This window comes from Lissotriton helveticus, assembly GCF_964261635.1.
Source record: "Lissotriton helveticus chromosome 1_1 unlocalized genomic scaffold, aLisHel1.1 SUPER_1_unloc_8, whole genome shotgun sequence".
NCBI classification, from domain to species: domain Eukaryota; kingdom Metazoa; phylum Chordata; class Amphibia; order Caudata; family Salamandridae; genus Lissotriton; species Lissotriton helveticus.
In genome coordinates, this window is record NW_027611725.1 from 1,317,740 (window position 1) to 1,334,015 (window position 16,276).

The following is a 16,276-nucleotide window of genomic DNA, read 5'->3' on the forward strand; positions in this document are numbered from 1 at the left end:
CACAGACATGAATGTTTTTAAGGGTCAGACAGTTCAAGTATAGGGCCTCACACTTGGCTGCCGCTGTGAAAAAGTATTTATAGCTTCACTTCAGATGAGCATCTTCCAAACACTGATGTAAAGGACTTAAGAGTATTTACAGAAAGGTGCCAACTGGAAGTGCCAGTCTGTATTTCAATGAATATATCTGAATTTCAATGAGTATATCTGTATTTCAATGAATATATCGGTATTTTAATGAATATATGAGTATTTCTGTCAGTTTTGCAATTAAACTGGACAGCTTATTTATTCTTTTAAATAATTTATTTGCAGTTTTTCAAATCCACAACGTGCTAGATAGCAAAGTAAACAGAGGTAAATACCATGGAGTTTTAAACACCAGATCAAGTACAATGTGGCATAGGTCATGTGTCAAAGCGACAATTGAAGGAACAGCTTATTTCTAATTTTCCTGTGACTGTGGCTTATTCCTTATATTTGATACGGTTTTATATCCTCGAACAAGACTGAATTGTAGGTTCTAATATTAACCCCTTAAGTGCTGAACGTTCGAACTGCACCTGCGCAATGGAACGTCCAGCACTGGAGCTGGACGTTCCATAGCAGCTATGAGGTTAAGATAGCGGCCTCTTTCAGGCTTTGGTGTTTTGTTTACAGTAACCACCATCCTCTCTCAACAAAGATTCACTGACAAAAAAAAAGCAATTTATCTTTGAAACAACTAATTCCTAAGATAGAGATATCAAGTATGAACCAGAAATTTCTTACACAGTTTGCATTGCATCATAAAAATGAGTGGGTGTTACTGGTCTGAGGAACAGGGGAGGGGCATTTCACTACTCGAAAATATTCTACTCCTTCACATAGGCCCCTCTATCATAGTTAGGGTTCCCGGTTTTATGGTATTTTTTTTTTTGCCATTTTTTCTATATTTATCCACATTTATTTTTGCCACAAGCAAAAGACGACGCTACAGCTAGTATTTTTCCACATTTATTTAAATTGACAATTTTATTAGTTTTCTAGTACAATATAGTATATATTGTACTAGAAAACAAATAACAAGCATTGGCATAGCCAAAAGGTCTCGCCTTTGGAAACTTATAAGTATTTAGTTATGCAGCACAATATCCTTGGTGCAACAACATCAACTGTTGCATGGATATACACTTAATAAGGTCCCAAAGGCGAGACCTATTGGCTATACCAATGCTTGTTAAGGTTTATGGTTCGATAATGGGGCCACTTTAATGTTGGTGCCAAAATAGGAAGGAAGTGCACGTGAAAGCGGCTCATACATGAATAAATGGGACTGTGCCAGCGCTGGCATCAGGCTATCGTGCTGTGCCAGGCCTCGCTGCCACTTACTAATGTAACCACTACAGCCTGTGATGCCCACAATGCTACAGACCTAGAGTACCAGCAGGCTAAGGGGTCCCTGCTCTCAGCAGCAGCGGTCCCTTCATTTAGTTAGTGCAGGCTGTGATGCCAACTTAAAAGGGGCTCCAAATCCAAGACAAAAATAAAATTAAAACAAATACAAAGTGGTCAGGGTACCTATTGCATGGACTGGGCAGTCAGGTAGGCAGTGTAACCAGGTCCACTATAGACATTTGGGTACTTCAGAGGGAACCAGGCAGCCAGGGGCTCCTCTGGAGAGTTCAGTTACTGGAATAGTACGGGTGCCTATGAGATGGTAGTGTGGCCAGACCCAGTGCAGCGTAGTACTGTGAGACAGCCAGTAGTGTCAGGTGGCAGTCATGTGGATAGTACATAAAAGCTACAGTGGATGAGACATCGCTTCAGTCCTTGAGATATCTGTCTTCCTGACAGACTCGAGGTTCTGACTTTTACAAAGTGGAATTGACACACTATTGATGATTTAAGATAAAGTTTATTGCAGATAAAAAACCCCGAAATGCGGTCACTAGTAACTGCTCTCTTCACTCCCTCCAACATTCTTATCACGAGCTAACCCATTCCTACAACAGTGTTCTAATACAATTAAAGGTACATAACAATACAACATACATAGATGTAACACGTCCCCTTTTCTACAAAAAAACAAATAAAAACACAAAAAAAACAAAATTCATAAAAACTAAGGGTAACTAAAATTCATGATGATGCATTTAAGAATGTAAGACATAGTCATTTAACCTTACTGGTTTCACTACAATACGTCCAGATAACATTCTAACACCTGAAGAATTAGAAATAGTTCTTTCCGCTGTTGATGGTGATCTTGTAGGAACTACAGAACTTGGTTGAACCCTTCCATGGACACCTTCACACATATCTTTGGACACAGTAATATCTTTACTCTTATTTAACCAGATGTTTCGTTCTAAATCATTTCACAAAGTTAACTTGTTGAAATTCCATTTGCGCCCATCATCTAACAACACACAATTTCCAAAAACTTTCAAACTTTTTTTGGTTGGGACCATTTAGAAGAACCATCCTTTGACAAACCAACACGAAAAGATTTCACCCAATCACCAACACAAAACTCATATATGCGTTTCTTGATTTTACTATTGTCTCTACGGACACACATATCTTGGTACACATTCACTCTTTCATTAAGACATTCTTTGGAAACAGGTTTAGAAGAAGTTTTAAGCATCAATGCCGGAGTTACCTTGCTACACACAGAACGACCTTTAAGGAGATTGAATGGAGTCACCAATGTGGCAGAGTGTGGAGTATTGCGATAGCTCCAAATCATTTTCTTAACAGCAATTTTACAATCTACACCTTCTACCACTGCCAACTGTATGCACTCCTTCAATACACCGTTGAATCTTTCTACCATACCATTTTCCCGTGGACAATATACCGCAGTAGTAACATGTTTTACACCACATGACGGTAAGTAATCTTGAAATTCGTCAGCTACAAATTGTGGACCATTATCCGTAGTAATTATCTCAGGAAAACCCTCCCTATGGAACAATTCCTCGCAAAAACTAATCATAGTAGAAGCTTTAATCTCCCTGACAAATGCCACCTCAGGCCATTTGCTATGATAATCCATTAAAACTATAGCAAATTTGCCAGCAATATTACCAACACTAAAAGGACCACAAATATCCATAGCCAATTTCTGCCCCGGTTTTCTGGAAATGGAATAGAACTGATGATGGATTACTGTGAAGAGTGAGATTTGTCACTACAAGTGCACGCTATGCAATTCCTAACACACCTTTCAACATCCTTGTCCATGCCAGGCCACCAGAAATCACACCTACACCTTCTCTTCATACCAGACATACCTGAATGCCCTTCATGAATAAGATCCAACAACCTATTGCGTAAGCTTGATGGTACGATAAGTTTATCTGCTCTCCTGACTACTCCAACAACAGGATCAAAAGAAAGTTCTGACCATACAGTTTTATACTCAGATAGTTCACAATCACTCCATGAATGACGATTGCACTCTGAAGCTAACCGTGAAATCACTTGTTTTAACACAGTATCATCTTGTACAGCTTGTTTCCACTCTTCCAAACCAATAGCACCATTACAAGCTTCATCCACCGTAGCTACCGACCACTCCTCATCTTGATCCATTACAATGTCACCATCGTTGACTGGAAGACGAGATAAACAATCAGCATTAACATTCTTAATGCCAGGTACAAACATCATTTGGAAATCATATTCCTGCAGTTTGTAAATCCACTTGGCAATTCTAGGAGTAGCTCTGCCTGCCCCTTTGGTTGAAAATATGTCCAAAAGGGGTTTATGATCGGTTTAATTCAAAATGTGTGCCCCAAACATAATTCCTGAAATAATTTACTCCCCAAAAATAAGCACACGCCTCCTTTTCTATGACTGAATATGATGGTTCAGCACCTTTCAGAGTTCGAGACGCAAATGCTATTGCCCATTCAAAATTGTCTTTTCCTTGCATGAATACAGCACCCAGTCCATACGCACTCGCATCCACTACAATGATTGATTTTTTGTTGGGATCAAAAGGTTTAAGTGCCACAGCATTTATGATGTCCTTCTTGATATTTTCAAAGACTGATTGGCATTCAGCACTCCACGAAAAATTAGCCCCTTTTTTCATTAATAAACTTAAACAAAAGACCTTTGAGGCAAAATGGGACACAAATTTGGAGTAATACTCCGCTAAACCTAGAAAAGAACGTAATTGTTCTTTGTCAGAAGGCGATGGAGCATTCTTGATAGCATCTAACAAGTTTTTCTTAGGACTAACACCTTCTGCTGACAAGGTATGTCCAAGATACTCGATTTTACTCGTGGCAAACTTACATTTATCAGCAGCAACAGTCAAACCAGCACACTGAAGCTTGAACAAAACTTCATTTAGAACTTTATCATGGTCTGTTTCACTTTTCCCCCACACAAGCACGTCATCTTGGAACACCAACATATTGGATGTGCCTTCAAGGACTCTGCATATAACTCTTTGAAAAACAGCTGATGCTGAAGACAAACCGAAAGGCATTCTCATAAATTGGAATGCTCCCTCTGGTGTTATGAAAGATGTTAAATGGCGAGATTCAGGGTGCAATTTTATCTGGTGGTATGCATTTGATAAATCTATGGACGAAAAATACTTTGCGTCCTTAACTGATGCTACCATTTCGTTAATCAGGGGTAAAGGATAACGGTCTATACAAATGTTTTTGTTCAAGTCTCTTAAATCAACGCACATGCGTAATTTTCCGTTGGATTTCCGCGCCAAAACCACCAGACTACGCCAATCTGACGCCTCTATGGGCTCAATGATGTTTTATTGACATAACCTATGCAGTTCTATCTTTAACTGTGACCTTAACACCAAAGGAACATTGTGCACTTTGTGAACTACAGGTATGCAGTCGGGTTTGAGGATTATGCAATGTTCAATTTTTTTAAGACATCCCAATTTGGAACTAAATAACTCTGGAAATGTTTTATGCCATTTGGACCCTGCATCACTTTGAGTTAAGAAAACTTGGTCAGGAATTTTCTTGTGCCATTTGGATTCTGCATCACTCTGAGTTAAAAGAACTTGGTCAGGATGATTTGGATCTAGAATTATTCCCAAGTTCTTTTGTTCCTTCCAACCTAACAAAGCTCTTCCCTTTTCAACCACGTAAACTGTTCCTTGTGTACTCCTGCCTTTAAACAAAATATCACCAACGAAACACCCAAATATTGGTAATTTGACGCCACAGTATCCCACAGGAGTTTTTCCAGGATGAACAAGATCACACTTGCCACACAACTCCCACATGTTCTTGTCAATTATGGTAGAAGGCGAACAAGAGTCTACCCACAAGGACATGTTGCAATTGTTAATAGAAGTCTCACATTTGGATGGTTAGATATCTTCAGATATTTCATTCACCGAACTATTACATATCGCCATAACCTCAACTTCACTATCACTACTTTGGTAAGTAAACTGATCAACCAAATTAACAGAATTTTTCCATGCACCTGTATTGTCAGATCTACACATTTTGGCAAAATGCCCAGTTTTGTTACACTTGAAACATGTGACATTTGACGCAGGACACCAAGAATTTTCAGCTACATGTCTGCTATTCCCACACCTAAAACAAAAACGTTTATTAAAACTTTGTGTTTTGTTAGAAGACTACTTATTTTACGGTATACTATTTTTGTTGTTTATAGGGAATGTTCGGGGTTTAGGTTTGACAACATCACGCTTTGAGGTGAATTTGTTGTCAAAACATTTCGATGTGTTGTTAACCACAGCACACATATCACCACAATCCTTCCCACTTACATCATTACGATCCTTGCTGTGCTCTCCACTTAACTCCTTGACATAACAAGAATTATTCTCTACTCTTCTAGCTACACTAATAGTCTTTTGAAGGGGAGGATATTTTAAATCTAATAACTTCTCTTGAATTTTAGCAATGTTAGTTCTGTTGATAAATTGATCTCTTATAATTTCTTCATGCAACTCTCTAAATTTACATGTGGCAGTCAATCTTCTTAAAGCAGCACCATATTCTTCTACTGTTTCACCCTCTAATTGAGCTCTTGAGAAGAACTTGTGCCTTTCAACAACAATGCTTGTTTTTCTTCCCAAATTTTCTTCTAACGCTCTTAACGCGTCAAGATATTCATCAGACATAAAGTGCTCTATTTTTGAACTATCAAACACAACCTCCTCATCAGTAGAATTTTCATCCCCACCTTCAGTAGCTATGCAATTCCTAACACACCTTTCAACATCCTTGTCCATGCCAGGCCACCAGAAATCACACCTACACCTTCTCTTCATACCAGACATACCTGAATGCCCTTCATGAATAAGATCCAACAACCTATTGAGTAAGCTTGATGGTACGATAAGTTTGTCTGCGCTCCTGACTACTCCAACAACTGGATCAAAAGAAAGTTCTGGCCATACAGTTTTATACTCAGATAGTTCACAATCACTCCATGAATGACGATTGCACTCTGAAGCTAACCGTGAAATCACTTGTTTTAACACAGTATCATCTTGTACAGCTTGTTTCCACTCTTCCAAACCAATAGCACCATTACAAGCTTCATCCACCGTAGCTACCGACCAATCCTCATCTTGATCCATTACAATGTCACCATCGTTGACTGGAAGACGAGATAAACAATCAGCATTAACATTCTTAATGCCGGGTACAAACATCATTTGGAAATCATATTCCTGCAGTTTGTAAATCCACTTGGCAATTCTAGGAGTAGCTCTGCCTGCCCCTTTGGTTGAAAATATGTCCACAAGGGGTTTATGATCGGTTCTTAATTCAAAATGTGTGCCCCAAACATAATTCCTGAAATAATTTACTCCCCAAAAACAAGCTAACGCCTCCTTTTCTATGACCAAATATGATGGTTCAGCGCCTTTCAGAGTTCGAGACGCAAATGCTATTGCCCATTCAAAATTGTCTTTTCCTTGCATTAATACAGCACCCAGTCCATACGCACTCGCATCCACTACAATGATTGATTTTTTGTTGGGATCAAAATTTTTAAGTGCCACTGCATTTACGATGTCCTTCTTGATATTTTCAAAGACTGATTGGCATTCAGCACTCCACAAAAAATTAGCCCCTTTTTTCATTAATAAACTTAAACAAAAGACCTTTGAGGCAAAATGGGACACAAATTTGGAGTAATACTCCGCTAAACCTAGAAAAGAACGTAATTGTTCTTTGTCAGAAGGCGATGGAGCATTCTTGATAGCATCTAACAAGTTTTTCTTAGGACTAACATCTTCTGCTGACAAGGTATGCCCAAGATACTCGATTTCACTCGTGGCAAACTTACATTTATCAGCAGCAACAGTCAAACCAGCACACTGAAGCTTGAACAAAACTTCATTTAGAACTTTATCATGGTCTGTTTCACTTTTCCCCCACACAAGCACGTCATCTTGAAACACCAACATATTGGATGTGCCTTCAAGGACTCTGCATATAACTCTTTGACAAACAGCTGATGCTGAAGTCAAACCGAAAGGCATTCTCAAAAATTGGAATGCTCCCTCTGGTGTTATAAAAGATGTTAAATGGCGAGATTCAAGGTGCAATTTTATCTGGTGGTATGCATTTGATAAATCTATGGACGAAAAATACTTTGCGTCCTTAACTGATGCTACCATTTCGTTAATCTGGGGTAAAGGATAAGGGTCTATCCAAATGTTTTTATTCAAGTCTCTTAAATCAACGCACATGCGTAATTTTCCGTTGGATTTCCGCGCCAAAACCACCGGACTAAGCCAATCTGACGCCTCTATGGGCTCAATGATGTTTTGTTGACATAACCTATGCAGTTCTATCTTTAACTGTGACCTTAACACTAAAGGAACATTGCGCACTTTGTGAACTACAGGTATGCAGTCGGGTTTGAGGATTATGAGATGTTCAAATTCTTTAAGACATCCCAATTTGGAACTAAATAACTCTGGACATTTTTTATGCCATTTGGACCCTGCATCACTTTGAGTTAACAAAACTTGGTCAGGAATTTTCTTGTGCCATTTGGATTCTGTATCACTCGGAGTTAAAAGAACTTGGTCAGGATGATTTGGATTTAGAATTATTCCCAAATTCTTTTGTTCCTTCCAACCTAACAAAGCTTTTCCCTTTTCAACCACGTAAACTGTTCCTTGTGTACTCCTGCCTTTAAACAAAATATCACCAACGAAACACCCAATTATTGGTAATTTGACGCCAGAGTATCCCACAGGAGTTTTTCCAGGATGAACAAGATCACATTTGCCACACAACTCCCACATGTTCTTGTCAATTATGGTATATGGCGAACAAGAGTCTGTCCACAAGGACATGTTGCAATTGTTAATAGAAGTCTCACATTTGGGTGGTTGGATATCTTCAGATATTTCATTCACCTCACTATTCCATATCGCCATAACCTCAACTTCACTATCACTACTTTGGTAAGTAAACTGATCAACCAAATTAACAGCATTTTTCCATGCACCTGGATTGTCAGATCTACACATTTTGGCAAAATGCCCAGTTTTGTTACACTTGAAACATGTGACATTTGAGGCAGGACACCAAGAGTTTTCAGCTACATGTCTGCTATTCCCACACCTAAAACAAAAACGTTTGTTAAAACTTTGTGTTTTGTTAGAAGACAACTTATTTTGCGGTAAAGTATTTTTGTTGTTTATAGGGAATGTTCGGGGTTTAGGTTTGACAACATCACGCTTTGAGGTGAATTTGTTGTCAAAACATTTCGATGTGTTGTTAACCACAGCACACACATCACCACGATCCTTCCCACTTACATCATTACGATCCTTGCTGTGCTCTCCACTTAACTCCTTGACATAACGAGAATTATTCTCTACTCTCCTAGCTACACTAATAGTCTTTTGAAGGGAAGGATCTTTTAAATCTAATAACTTCTCTTGAATTTTAGCATTGTTAGTTCTGTTGATAATTTGATCTCATAATTTCTTCATGCAACTCTCTAAATTTACATGTGGCAGCCAATCTTCTTAAAGCAGCAACATATAGTTCTACTGTTTCACCCGCTAATTGAGCTCTTGAGAAGAACTTGTGCCTCTCAACAACAATGCTTGTTTTTCTTCCAAATTTTTCTTCTAACGCTCTTAACGCGTCAAGATACTCATCAGACATAAATTGCTCTATTTTTGAACTATCAAACACAACCTCCTCATCAGTAGAATTTTCATCCCCACCTTCAGTAACTTTTAAAGTAGAACCACTTGCACTGAAAGCACGTATAGGCAAAGTTTTTAACACTTTCCTTCCTTCAACACCAAGACTATGTTTTAACAATGCTAATTTGCGTGATGGAAGAAAAACTTCCCCACCAATGGCTTCTAAATATGTTTCAAAGGATTCTTGCCAATCCTCCCATATCATAGAAGGAACACCAGGATCTTGTAAAAATTTCAGAGGAGCCAAAATGGTATTTATCTCCAATAGTAAAACCTAAAAAAAACTATGGTTGGCTAAACGCAATGACTAAAGAGCATAAACACAAACTATAAACTATAAAAGATAACCATGTCCAATGTCCAAAAGAATTACCAAAAAAAAAAACTAACACAATAAAAGTAGTCACCGTTGTCATTGTATCTTCTAGTTGTATTCAAATATATATAAAATAATAAACTAATATAACTAATGTAGTCACCGTTGTCATTTGTCACTTTCTTTCTTTAATGAAATTTTCTCTTTGTAGCAGTTTCAGATGCTTGTCTGTGTCTAGTTATCAGGAAACCTGTATCAGAATGCAATGTATTACCCACAAAGCCCTGCAGATCGACAATGTGATGCGCTGGTGTTAAAACATCGAAATGGAAGACATGAGCATGAGAAAACGTGCTCTGGGTTTTTACTCACAGTCTATAATCCCGACCTTTCAATATCGTTTGTTTCGTTTAAGGCACAGTTTTCCACTGCTTTAATTTTCTTCTCGTTTCGTTTCTTAGTAGGTTACTAAGCAACTCAAAGATTACTCAAAATGGCCGTCACGTTTTCTTTTATATCCATTACGTACTGCGCACACCACGTCAAATGTTTTTATACGCGTCTGTACGTCATGCAAATCATGACGTTTACTGCTAGTTACAATGAACGCTCCTCCCAACTGCTGCTCGTGCGATCTCAGCTCGTGATGTGGCTCGAGAAATACAACTGAAATACGGTAAGTTTAAATCACCACAAATGAGCCACAAACTGCTTCATATCGATCATATTTTCAACAAGAGTATATAGATCACACAGTGTTGTTCTCTAGAATAAGGCAGCTCACAGTTCCGCAGTTATTTATAGAGGTTAAAGATTGAAAATAGTTAAACAGTTGCGGATCGGCAGTTACAGCAAATTCAGTTCACGATGCCACTTCACATGCACTACTCAAGATAGTTTCCAACTCACCGGCATGTGCATGTGAATACTGCTAATCGTCGCGTAGCTTTAAAAAAAAAAAATATTTGCTTTTTCTTCTTTTTTTTTATCCGTTCCATCACCGATATGAAAATCCAAACAGTTTTCTCGTCTCGGGGGTCAAATGGATCCGTTTCTCCCTCGTCGCCACTTTTACAAAGTGGAATTGACACAATATTGATGATTTAAGATAAAGTTTATTGCAGATAAAAACCCCTGAGATGCGGTCACTAGTAACTGCTCTCTTCACACCCTCCAACATTCTTATCACGAGCTAACCCATTCCTACAACAGTGTTCTAAAACAATTTAAGGTACATAACAATACAACATACATAGATGTAACACAGACGGCGCCCAAAAGGCGCGCGAGACAGCCCCCACACTGTAACGAAACCTGCTGCCTCTCCCCGGAGTTTAGTCCCTTCTCTCTGTCTATTCTCATGGAACCCTGTCTCGCCTATTGACTGTATGAAGGATAATTTCAAATAATGAAGCGCCATTATGCTGGTGTGCCAATTCTCTATGCAGCATGGCAATTGTGATCATCAAATAACAATGTTTTCCCCAAAAAAACCTGAATGCAGACATGCCCCAGAGCAAACATAAATAAATTGTGTTTTCTATCAAACTGTTTCAAAGATTGAGAGACAAACGGATTCCGAAGAAAAATTATTTGTGATGCGGGTCTCGCTATTAGAATATCAAAACCACAAAGGCAGTCACTATGGAAATCGCTAAGAAACAATTGATCTAAAGGGCATTTGCAATTTAGCTCTACCTGGCGGGTCTGATATCTGCGTATGCGAGAAGGGAGAGTGTCGAGGTGAGATTTAATAGTCCTTAGTCTTGAAAGAAAGCCATCATTATGCCGCTGTACCAATTTTTGTATATTGCAAAAAGGTTTTTATAGTTGTAAGTGAGACGGAACAGCCTTGAAAAGGGAGCAATTTTAGGTTGCTGCAAAACAAAAAATCTTTAAGCTGCTGTTTGCCTAGGGAAGGAGAAGTTTGGTCTAAAGACGAAAAATGATGGCATTGGACCATCGGAAAGTATGTTCAAATCTCAACCTTGACCCAACATCATGTGATTCTGGGCAAATCATTTAATCTCCTTGTGACAAAAAAGTTACATAGTCTGGTTCTTTTGTAAAGCTGTCTTATACCTGTGGGCCAGGTCTGCCCTATAAAGAAACTACATGTTAAGAATAGTTGCCAAATGCTTTCTGGGAGATGCAGTTTGGGTTCATCCTAGTGCTCTCGTTGAACTACAGTGATGCGAGAGTATGGCAGGAGGCATGGTGTCTTTAAACCTTCCCCCTCCCGCTACCAGTCTAGGAGACGCAGGTCCTTCAGCTGATCAGAGGGGCTGCTCTAATTGTTATTCACCAGTCTGTGAAGGTAGCCTGGAAATGTGACCTCTGCTTGGTGCATTTCCAGCCTGCCTTTCACACCTCATTTACAGTGATGGGAGGGGAGGGGCAGGAGCAAATCACAAGCCTTGCAGCCAGCGGCGCAACTAGAGCCACATTTAGTCTTCTGGAGGCCTTGTATGGTCTAACCAGGGCCTTGATGAGGGGTGGACCGTTTCTCTTCAGAGATTTATGGGCGACGCATAGAGCGTTAAAGCGGATTCTCTCCTGTACCGGGATTGGTATGTTACTGACCAAACTCACTGGAGAAAAGAGAGGATTAAAAAATAGGATCTACCACATGGGATGGACCAATAAAAAAGTGATTTAGATCTGCGTTTAACATTATCAGTAAACAGAACCAGATGAGCTGACAACCTGCTCATGCCAGAGTGAAAACAGAATCATGTGTATGCTACTGCACATGCAGCAAATTAATATGGCCTACTCCAGACAATTATAAAATTCTATATTCATTCTACTGACCTCCCGACAAATTAAACAAGAAAATCTTGCCACTAACATAAATGCACCAAACACACAGGAGGCCCTTAGGAATGAATGTCAATTACCGAATCGGTAAATACCGATTCGGTAATTGAGGGAACATAGAAGGGTGGCAGGGTGTCACTTTGACACCCTGTTGCACCCCTCAATTGTGCATGGGTGCACATGTTGCAGACATACATGCCCTTAGGGCATGTATGTCTGCAACATGGCACTGTTTTAAAAGCAAAATAAATGCTTTTGAAAGGGTTTTCATTATTTACCACCAACTTCTAGTTGGTGGTAAATAGCTACTTCTTAAATCCCAGTAGCACTGATTTAAGTGCTACCTACATGTCAAAATACAGATTCGGTAATTTTACAGAGTCGGCATTTTACCAAATCGGTAAAATTACCGATTCTGTATTTTAACATGCCCCTACATCCCAAAATCAAAATACCGGTCGGTAACGGCCGAAATCGGCCGTTACCGACCGGTATCTGCCTTCCTACATCTTGCCCACAGTCTCTAGCTGCTGCTAATATAAAGTGCACATACTTTCAAGATATCATCTGATGACTACAGTCTCACCCACATCCTTCATCTAACTTAAACTCCCCACTAAGCCCACTCATCATTCACTCCACACTCTCTACCACTAACCTTACTTCGTACTTTCCTCTAACATCACCACTTTTGGGAACACCCTGCTACTTCACTTACTGCCCCTCATCTCTCTTTTATCTCTATGCTGAACACTCTCACTTTAATTCTTTTTGTTTCACCTAGAGAACCGATTGCAATTCTCAAATCAGCCAATACATCTTGCACACCATCTGACGTCTTCATGGGCATGAATGTTAAACACTTTTTTGGATAAATTTCTCAGCTGAACCTCACTACTAAATCTCCCCAGCTTAACTAATATCTATTCACTGTTTCAAAACTGCTATTGTATTATTCCTTCTCAAAATCTTACTTGTGACGGTTTGTCACATGGCTCAGTTGTGCCCAGGGAGTAACGCTGGCATTTTAACATGGACACGTTCGACAAAGTTGCCTTTTCTTTCACATGATGACTTCTGACGCATTTGCATCTGTGAAAGTGAAGGATTAGTTTCCATGAAACTACTTTGCTTACGAATTCCACTTCGTAAGAACACTGTCACTACACCTTGACCAACTCATAAGGTCTGAACATACATTGTGCACATGATACGGTTTGTTATTCGTCCATGAGGCGAAGCAGCTATCAATAGATCATGAACAAGGGTGGCCTGACTAAGGTCTCGGCCTGGGAACAAGAATGCTTTTTGCTATCAATAAACAAGCATTTCTAGGTTGGGGTAGAGGAGCACTTGCTGTCATTGCAAGGTCACTCCCTGCTAAAACCTCAACTCAGCTGCTTGCCAATCACTCTGCGAGGAGGGATGTCTAACCTGTGAGCAAAACGGGTGTCAGGAAGGCCCTGTAGTAGACGATGGGTTAGAGGATAAAGAGTGCCATGCCATCCCTTCATATCCCCTCCTATATTCACAGTCCCCTGTTACCAGTTGGCCGTTTTGCTGCCAGCATGAAGTGGAGAGAGGGGAATCGGCAGGAGGCCCCTTTAAGCCATGCTGCTAAATCTTTTTCTTTTTAATTTTTTTAAGACTAATCAATGGATTTGCACCAAATTACAACATGAGAACTTTCTGGAACAAGCTCTACCTTGCTGCCAAGTTTGGTGTAATATTGTTCAGCGGTCCGGGCTGTAGTCATGTCTAAAACCCTATGGGAAATTGCATGGGGAAAAGGTATTTTGGGACCACCCTTTTTCTCGGCCTCTACTGACGAATGATCCCCAAGCAGCTGAATTGAATAGTACACTAGCTTTAAAACTTTTGTAGACTCGTCAAATGGAGCCAAAGTTATTAGCAAAAGAAAAAAAAAATCTACGGAAACTAGGTCCTAACTATAACTACCTACTGGTGACAGCTAGTGTTTTATATATACATACATTGAGCGCATTGTCTAGCACACGGGGGTCCGGCGACACATAGAAGGGATCTAACCTGCAGTGACTAAGGTGCGTTAGGTATTTACACCTACGCCGCGCAGTATATGCAATACACATGGCGTAGACTGCGTTAAAGAAACGCGAAGCATCGGCTCATAGAATCTTTAAATCGAAGTCAGCTGTGAGACGAGACGGCGCCGCCGATGTAAGTGATGCCGATGGCCCAACCGGCACTTTGAAACAACGAAGAATTACACTGGAAAAAATTAGGAAAACGGAAATCAGTCAATGGTGGGAAACCACATCACTTCAAAATTACCTGGATGTAAACAGAATAACGAGAGGCCTGAGAAACTTTATAATTCCCACATTGGCAAATCCTAGACCTGAGCTACTGAAGGATTGGACAGAAAATACTCAGAATCCTGATCAAGAGTGCATGGATAGAGCATAAGGATTTAACAACTAAAATCAAGGGCATAATGGATGAATTTGAGAAAGAAATAGATCAGGAAGGCGTTAAGAAAATACTTTAAGCCAATTGAAGAACACCTCAAGACCCATGAAAAGGATGTAATAGAGCGCAAACAACATAAATTCCTTTGAGATGAACTGATTACGCAGCAGTAAGGATTGTGATATTTGCCCAAAATTTTGATAAAGCCCACCAACAAATTGCTAAAGATAGAAATGGAGCAGAGAAAACTAGTTTCTTACCTGTCAGTGAAGTTTTGCAGCTTGAAGATCTTTCTGGATTCACTCGGCATGCTTCCAGCGGAAGCACCCACCTTTGATCGCCATCTTCGTATTCTTATTTCTTGTTTTTGTGTTCTGCTTGTGAATCCTTTGGCAATGTTTTCTAGTTTTTCCTCCAAGTAAATGATTTTTCCCGCTTTGTCTATTTAGGTGTCTGTTTGTATATTGTCCTTTTTATTTCCACCTACTTCTCCTGCCTCATCTTTCTGGCGGAGGTGGGTGGTGAATCCAGAAAGATCTTCAAGCTGCAAAACTACACTGACAGGTAAGAAACTATTCATTTTGCAGCGTGAATCTTTATGGATTCACTATGCTGTGCATAGACTTTGTAGCGGTTTGTTATGTTTGTGGCGGCTGGGTGGAAGATGAGCGTTGGTTGTTGAATATATGTTGAAGCACCTTCTGTCCTACTTGTGCTTCCTTGTTCACCTGTATATCCACACAGTAGTGCTTGGTGAACGTGTGCACTGAAGCCCATGTTGCCGCCAGGCATATGTCTTGAATGGGTGTGTTATCCAGGAAGGCTATTGCTGCTCCCTTCTTCCTAGTAGAGTGGGCTCGTGCCCCCTCTGCTAGTTCTTGGCCTGCCTGTTTGTGGCAGAATTGTATAGTTTCTGCGATCCATCGTGCGATGGTTCCCTTTGTTACTGGTCTACCCAGGAAACTGCTTGCGAAGGACACAAATAACTGATTTGTTTTCCTGTGCTCCTTAGTTCTTTCCATGTAATGCATTACTGCTCTTCTAGCGTCCAGAGTGTGCAGTGCCCTCTCTGCGCTTGTGGACGGTTTCTGAAAGAAGCTTGGTATTTGTACTGTCTGGTTCATGTATAACCTAGACACCACCTTTGGCATAAAGTGTGGGTCAGTTCTCATTACCACCCTATTATTGTGTATTTGAATGTAGGATTCCTGCAGTGTCAACGCTTGCAGTCGCTTACCCTGCGCAGCGAGGTGATAGCCACCAGAAAGGCTGTCTTCATTGCCAGCATTTGTAGGGAGGTCTTATGGATGGGTTCAAAGGGCACTTTCATAAGCTCTGTTAGGACTAAATTAAGGTTCCATGCCGGTGGCGGCATCCTCTTAGGTGGAGCGATCCTTTTTGCCCCTTCCAGGAATCTCTTTACTACTTGTGATGTAAAGAAGCTCCTTCTTGTCTCTCCTCTTGTGTAGGCTAGTATCGCTGCTAGG